Raw genomic sequence first — 8,171 nt, 5'->3', positions numbered from 1 at the left:
CATCATCGATTAAAAGCTGCCCGACAAGCGGCGGTGGAAGCCTCAAAGGAAGCCAGAGCTACTTATGGGAGAGGCTATGACAAGCGGGCCAGAGGATCTTTCGCTCCTGAGGAAGGCGATTTAGTGTTATACAAGGAGATGGTACCGAGGCCGCTTGGAGCGAGATGGAGGGGACCAGCTAGGATATGTAAACGTCTAGGTCCCGTCTCTTTCCAGATCCAAGACCTGGCCCTCGATAAAGTATTAAAGGCCCATGCCAATCATTTGCGACCGTATCGGCAGTCGCAGGAGCTTGCTTTTCCTGAAGATGAACCGGGGGTTCCGGAGGACGACCATGAGCAACCAGCAGAGGATGACCCTTGGGTAGCGGTCCTGACGAGCTGTGTGTTAGACCCTGAACTTTTTATGTGGACATTTGTGAACTTTGTGGAACTTTACTGTCTCCACTGATTTTGTGAATTTAGGGTGTCCTCTATGCTTTCTGTGCTTGTAATTTGTGCGTGTGATGTTCGGCACTAAGTAGCACCTTTTAATTGCACACGTGTTTAAGTGTTCTATTACCATGTCTGCTATTTTGTTTTACTCTTGCTCTTACTCTTTTATTGTTTTACTTCTGCTCTTATTCTTTTTTTTGTTCTACTCCTGCTCTTATTCTTTTATTGTTCTACTCCTGCTCTTACTCTTTTATTGTTTTACTCTTGCTTTTACTTTTTACCTTACGCATTTACTTTTCCCCTTTTAGTGAGGGCGAACGACACGCACTGGCACAGAATCATCATCCCGGTTTTATATCGAAATGTTTACTGTATTCCTCAAAGACCAGAGGGTGGGGCGCCCCGGGCGGGATGATGAGTTGGCTCCGGCAGGGCGCTGATATCCTGGTGGTATGTATACGTGCGCTTTTTCGCAGTCCAGTCTGTTCTGTACTGTCAGAGCTCAGGCTTGGCTTTTACCCTTTTCAGGTATCCGCTGGCTGCTTCGACCCGGATCGGGGGGACGGATTCTGTAGCGTGACACTCTGCACTCACCCCACCCCCCTCTTAGCTGATGCTCGCTCCGTTTGTAATTGCCCTTTGCGTGCACAGCATGTGCGTGCGGTGTATGCGTGAGTGCGTGTGGTTGCGCATGCTGACTGTCCGTTGTACCGAGGTGGTAGATGTTTTATGTATTTTGTCTATTTTATGTGTTGTCCATTATTTCTTTTATCAATTTTAGGCCATATTTTATGTTTGTATTCTAGTTATTTGTTTGTGTTATTGTATATCATTTTAAATGCTTAATACTTCACGATTCACGAGCGTGACGTCACGGCCTCCCGCGGCCTTTTGTACGGATATTGGAAAATAAACATTCGTTGTTCTACTGCACCACGGGGCGTTTCCTTCCTCCATCCTCTGGCATTTTTTGGATACATTTAACAAGCGATACTACGTGGCCGACAGCTCCAGCTAAGGAACCTGAGAGGACGGGAAAAGTTAAGTATTGAGCCTAAGTGACAGTAACAATTAAAGATAGGAGCTGGACCGTGCAAGGTTGCACTTATACATACACCACATATCATATGCAGCCTCGTAGTTCTTCTACTTGACTTAATTTCTTTCTTTGTTCTCTACTGCATATTTCCCTTTCATTTTACCCTCCTCCTGCATCTTATACTGTTCTTATGCTAGCCTATCCTTTCTTTTCCTCCCTGGATTTTAGTGATTTTTTAAATTTATTCTTGGGACTCAAATGAATGCATTTATCATGGGCCATTGAGAGATTTCCCGCTGTGACATCCCACAAGGTCATATTCCCCGTCGGACATCAGCAGCAGCAGCAGTAGTGGGGGATTTGACATCAGGGGGTGGGCTTACCCTACAGATGCCCATTGACCTTCATGGGGAGGGATCTTGGCCCTTAAGGTACCCTTCTTGGTAGGTGGGGCCCCCTGGGGACTATACATGTCCGTACACTACAGGTCTAAAATTTTTGGTGGGCAGCGGTGGGACGTCGCAGCAAAGGCCATCAGTCTGGGAAATCTTGTAAGCATTTGGTCCAGCATATTTTTTATCGATCTAATATCTTTACATTTTGCAGTTGATGTGAGTTACCGTAATTATTTTCCGTATTGTTAGTATTGTAAGTAGAATGTTATCGTTGCTCTTTATTTCAAATGGCTTTCATGTTTTGCATTTATAGTATTTTTGAGCTGGCAATTTTTCTTGCAGAGCTAAGTCTTCTCTTCCAGGGATTTATTGTACTAATCACCAGCTCCGTATAGCTTTACTGGGTGGCTCATTTCAGTCTAGGCATTTGATTTTATTAACCCTTTCTCCCACGACAGCTGTATTTCGTGCCAGTGTTCGAGCCCTGTGCTAGTGCGTGTTGGTAGGGAAGAGGTTCTTATTCATGTGCATTTAATTATTTCTATTGAATTATTTGTATTGATCTTATGTTCTTTATTTTATTGTGGCTTTATTTCCCGTATATATTTCTTAGTCTTTTTACTGTGTTGTCCTTTTTAGTGTGTGTGTGTTCTCTCGTCCTGTATAACCGTTCAGTGTACAAGCCTGCCCAGTTTTTCTGTGTGCGTGTGTACGTGCCTGCCCAGTCCTTGTGTGTGTGCGCGTGTACGTGCCTGCCCAGTCTTTCTGTGTGCGCGTGTGTACGTGCCTGCCCAGTTTTTCTGTGTGCGTGTGTACGTGCCTGCCCAACCCTTCTCCGTGCGCGTGTGTACGTGCCTGCCCAACCCTTCTCCGTGCGCGTGTGTACGTGCCTGCCTAACCCTTCTCCGTGCGCGTGTGTATGTGCCTGTCCAGTCCTGTGTGTGTGCGTTTGTTCGTGCCTGCCTATTCCTTCCGTGTGTGCGCGTGTGTACGTGCCTGCCCAGTTTTTGTGTGAGCGTGTGTCCGTGCCTGCCCAGTTTTTGTGTGTGCGTGTGTCCGTGCCTGCCCAGTTTTTGTGTGCGCGTGTGTCCGTGCCTGCCCAGTTTTTGTGTGCGCGTGTGTCCGTGCCTGCCCAGTTTTTGTGTGCGCGTGTGTCTGTGCCTGCCTAGTTTTTGTGTGCTCGTGAATACGTGCCTGCCCAGTTTTTGAGTGCGCGTGTGTACGTGCCTGCCCAGTTTTTCTGTGTGCGTGTGTACGTGCCTGTTCAGTCCTTCTCCGTGCGCGTGTGTACGTGCCTGTCCATTCCTTCCGTGTGCGCGCGTGTTCGTGCCTGCCCATTCCTTCCGTGTGTGCGCGCGTGTACGTGCCTGCCCAGTCTTTCTGTGTGCGCGTGTGTACGTGCCTGCCCAGTCTTTGTGTGCGCGTGTGTACGTGCCTGCCTAGTTTTTCTGTGTGCGTGTGTACGTGCCTGTCCAGTCCTTCTCCGTGTGCGTGTGTACGTGCCTGTCCAGCCCTTCTCCGTGCGCGTGTGTACGTGCCTGTCCAGTCCTTCTCAGTGCGCGCGTGTACGTGCCTGTCCAGTCCTTCTCCGTGCGCGTGTGTACGTGCCTGTCCAGTCCTTCTCCGTGCGCGTGTGTACGTGCCTGTCCAGTCCTTCTCCGTGCGCGTGTGTACGTGCCTGTCCAGTCCTTCCGCGTGTGCGTGTGTGTACATGCCTGTCCAGTCCTTCCGTGTGTGTGCGTGTGTACATGCCTGTCCAGTCCTTCCGTGTGTGCGTGCGTGTACATGCCTGACCATTCCTTCTGTGTGCGTGCGTGTACGTGCCTGCCCATTCCTTCTGTGTGCGTGCGTGTACGTGCCTGCCCATTCCTTCTGTGTGCGTGCGTGTACGTGCCTGCCCATTCCTTCTGTGTGCGTGCGTGTACGTGCCTGCCCATTCCTTCTGTGTGCGTGCGTGTACGTGCCTGCCCATTCCTTCTGTGTGCGTGCGTGTACGTGCCTGCCCATTCCTTGTGTGTGCGTGCGTGTACGTGCCTGCCCATTCTTTCTGTGTGCGTGCGTGTACGTGCCTTTCCGGTCTTGTGAGTGTCCGCCCCTGTCCTTTTATTGACCGACTTTGTTTGTCCCATCTTGGTTTTGCTGTGAATTAACCATTTTACAAACTTTATGCATTGTGTTGGTGCTTGTGCGTCTGGGTAACGAGTGTTTACTTACTGCCGTTTCCTGCCCTTGACACGTGACCAATGCCACAAAACGGGACAAGGAAGTTGCCGACAAGAAGAGGCGTCTTGCCACTTCCCCAGAAGGGATATTGCCCCTTGTTGTTGGTGGATCACAGCCCAATCTAAGAATGGCCAGCGCTGCGATGGCTGCCGACGTCACGATGCACGAGGAAACCTTGCAACAAATGAAACAGGGGCATGAACAGATGGGTCAGCGAATGCAAGAGTTGGAGAGACAGTTTGAAGACGTTGAGCGAAGGATGGAGGAACAAAACCAAGAGATGATGGAAGAATGCCGACAGTCTGCTGAGCGGCATCAACAGCTGCTAGAGACAACTGGACGGGCGCTGCCCAGCAATATTTCTTCGGGTTCGCAGGCAGTTAATGATGATGAGCAACCAACTGCACCTCATCCACGGACGCTGACCCCCACTCCACAGCAGGCACAGACACAGGCTGATACCCATAATGAGGAGACAGAGGGTCGTCCTGACATGATACTGGCTAAGTGCCCGACAAGCCCTCGCAGAATCTCGCAGCAGGTCACCAGTCCCAGACCTCGCAGAATCTCACAGCAGGTCACCAGTCCCAGACCTCGCAGAATCTCGCAGCAGGTCACCAGTCCCAGACCTCGCAGAATCTCGCAGCAGGTCACCAGTCCCAGACCTCGCAGAATCTCGCAGCAGGTCACCAGTCCCAGACCTCGCAAAATCTCGCAGCAGGTCACCAGTCCATGCCCTCGGCCTCAACGCTACCATATCCAAGAGGGTGAAGGTGCACATCTCCAGCTGTCTAGCAGGGCACCTGAACGACAACGGCAGGACAGCAGGTGCACTACAGTCCGCCTCAACTCAAATACTGGTCAAAGGCAGATGCTTGGGCCATGTGGTTGTAGGGATGCAGAAGACCAAAGTCCCCAAGCTGGAGGTTCTGGGGCCTTGTACCGAGAAAGAAGAGGTGTTGAGCAACCACAATGTTGGTCGAGAGCAGAGCAACAGCCTATGGAGGGATGTCGGGTCAGGGACAACTGGTACAATAACCCTCCGAGCCAAAGGCCTTGTGGTCAAAACCTACCACAGCCAATGCCATGTAGGAACGTGAATTCTGACCCTACAACATTGATTCCTCATAAAGATTCTTGTTCGTGGCATCCAGTAGGTCATACCTCGTTCCAGCCGTCAGCAAGTTCCGAAGTTCCAGTGCAATACATCTTCTCCAAAGCAAAGATTCCAGAGTTCAGGGGAGAAGTAACAGCAGCAAAGCCCTTCCTCAAAAATCAGGAGGTGGTAGGATAGATAAGGGCCATCGAAAACTTAGTAAAACCCCCTACGTCTGACATGTTTATTCAGGCAGCCAGAACCAGCTGTAAAGGCCGTGCAGAGCGCATCATCAACTCTGCACTTTTTGATCACATAAGAAGCTGGCAGGTGTTCTAGGCCCAAATTTGCAAGACCTTTCGCGGCACTTGTACCGCCGCAGACTTCTTTTAGGTGCTTTATGAACACCGCATGGCAAATGAACAAGCACCAATGGACTTCTTCCTGGAGATCCAAGACTACCCAGCTGCCATTGGTGACCCAGATGAACTAGTACGTAGGGTGTTCATTAGCGGATTATCCCCCTGGCTTCGTGACATCCTAGCAGTGAGGGATGACAGTTCACCAGCACAAATGGCCGATGCTGCTCAGCGTGTCTGGAATGCAAGGCATGGAGTACGGCACCACAAGCTAGACACGTCTGAGGAACCCAGTCGTAATCCAGAGCGGCCACCTAGGGGTAAGGATCATTGTGCCTATCCTATTGAAGCAAATGTAGTGTAGCAGCAGGTAGTCCCACAGCACAATCAGCAGAAATGGTGCACTTATCACCAGGTTACGAGTCATGATGCTGGTGAGTGCCGAGCCAGAGCCAATGACCAACCTCGTGTATGCTATAGCTGCAGGAGGACAGGCCACTATAGAAATGCTTGTCCCTTTCCTGAAGGCCAGGGTACCCAGGTTCCCAGCGCCACTGGCACAGCACTCCAGGGGAGCCGGTCAGGGATCCGAAGTGGAAATGGCCACGGTAGCAACCCCAACCCTAACTGGACAGCCAGTAGTGGCACTGACTATCAACGGAATTAGTGTGGTATGCTTCCTAGACGCCGGGTCAGAGGCATCAATCGTCAAACCCTCCATTTTGCCCTTAATAGATCCTAAGGAAACTTTGAATAGGACTCCAAGCAGCCGCCTGTTAAGAGGAGTTTCCGGGAAGTTAATTCCCGGCTTAACAGAAGTAGATTTATCATTCTGCCTTGATATAAACCTACATGTTAACCATCGGGTCATGGTCTGTGATGTGTGGTTCCCTGGAAGTCTTTTACTGGGAATGGACTTTTTAAGGAGGGTGACTTACAGCCTGTCATCGGAAGCCAACAGCCATCAAGCCTGTCTATTGATTGAGGGCAGAAACTTCCCAGTGACCTACACTGATGCTAAGTCACTACAGTTAGTTTTTGTAATAGCAGAACAATTTCAGTCTATCACGGCAGGTCAACCAGTCATGGCTCATCTCCTCAACTCATCCATTCTCCAGCCATACACTGGTTGCTGGCTACCAGTGTCTGTACAGAGGACTGTCCCAGCAGATGGTGTATTTGAATTTAGTCCCCTCCAATCAACAACCTTCAAACCTTCCCACAGATTCTTGACTATAAAGAACTGGCGCTGCACTGTATGGGTAGAAAACCCTACGACCAACAGGCTCTTTATCAGAACAGGCACGAGGTTAGGAATTATTTCGCCTGTAGCGTCTGACGCAGCCGCAGTGCCTCCTTCAGTGTCTGGTGCAGCCGCAAACGCAGCCGCAGTGCCTCCTTCAGTGTCTGGTGCAGCCGCAAACGCAGCCGCAGTGCCTCCTTCAGTGTCTGGTGCAGCCGCAAACGCAGCCGCAGTGCCTCCTTCAGTGTCTGGTGCAGCCGCAAACGCAGCCGCAGTGCCTCCTTCAGTGTCTGGTGCAGCCGCAAACGCAGCCGCAGTGCCTCCTTCAGTGTCTGGTGCAGCCGCAAACGCAGCCGCAGTGCCTCCTTCAGTGTCTGTCGCAGCCGCAGCCGCATCCGCAGTGCCTCCTTCAGCGTCTGTCGCAGCCGCAGCCGCAGTGCCTCCTTCAGCGTCTGGCGCAGCCGCAGCCACAGCCGCAGCCGCAGTGCCTCATTCAGCGTCTGGCGCAGCCGCAGCCGCAGTGCCTCCTTCAGTGTCTGGTGCAGCCGCAGTGCCTCCTTCAGTGTCTGGTGCAGCCGCAAACGCAGCCGCAGTGCCTCCTTCAGTGTCTGGTGCAGCCGCAAACGCAGCCGCAGTGCCTCCTTCAGTGTCTGGTGCAGCCGCAAACGCAGCCGCAGTGCCTCCTTCAGTGTCTGGTGCAGCCGCAAACGCAGCCGCAGTGCCTCCTTCAGTGTCTGTCGCAGTCGCAGCCGCATCCGCAGTGCCTCCTTCAGCGTCTGTCGCAGCCGCAGCCGCATCCGCAGTGCCTCCTTCAGCGTCTATCGCAGCCGCAGCCGCAGCCGCAGTGCCTCCTTCAGCGTCTGTCGCAGCCGCAGCCGCAGTGCCTCCTTCAGCGTCTGTCGCAGCCGCATCCGCAGTGCCTCCTTCAGCGTCTGGCGCAGCCACAGCCGCATCCGCAGTGCCTCATTCAGCGTCTGGCGCAGCCGCAGCCGCAGTGCCTCCTTCAGCGTCTGGCGCAGCCGCAGTGCCTCATTCAGCGTCTGGCGCAGCCGCAGCCGCGATGCCTCCTTCAGTGTCTGGCGCAGCCGCATCCGCAGTGCCTCATTCAGCGTCTGGCGCAGCCGCATCCGCAGTGCCTCATTCAGTGTCTGGCGCAGCCGCAGCCGCAGTGCCTCCTTCAGCGTCTGGCGCAGCCCCAGCCGCATCCGCAGTGCCTCATTCAGCGTCTGGCGCAGCCGCAGCCGCAGTGCCTCCTTCAGTGTCTGGCGCAGCCGCAACCGCAGCCGCAGTGCCTCATTCAGCGTCTGGCGCAGCCGCATCCGCAGTGCCTCATTCAGCGTCTGGCGCAGCCGCATCCGCAGTGCCTCATTCAGCGTCTGGCG

Source organism: Penaeus chinensis, chromosome 14 (assembly GCF_019202785.1).
Source record: "Penaeus chinensis breed Huanghai No. 1 chromosome 14, ASM1920278v2, whole genome shotgun sequence".
Taxonomy (NCBI): domain Eukaryota; kingdom Metazoa; phylum Arthropoda; class Malacostraca; order Decapoda; family Penaeidae; genus Penaeus; species Penaeus chinensis.
This window is presented reverse-complemented; position numbering follows the sequence as displayed.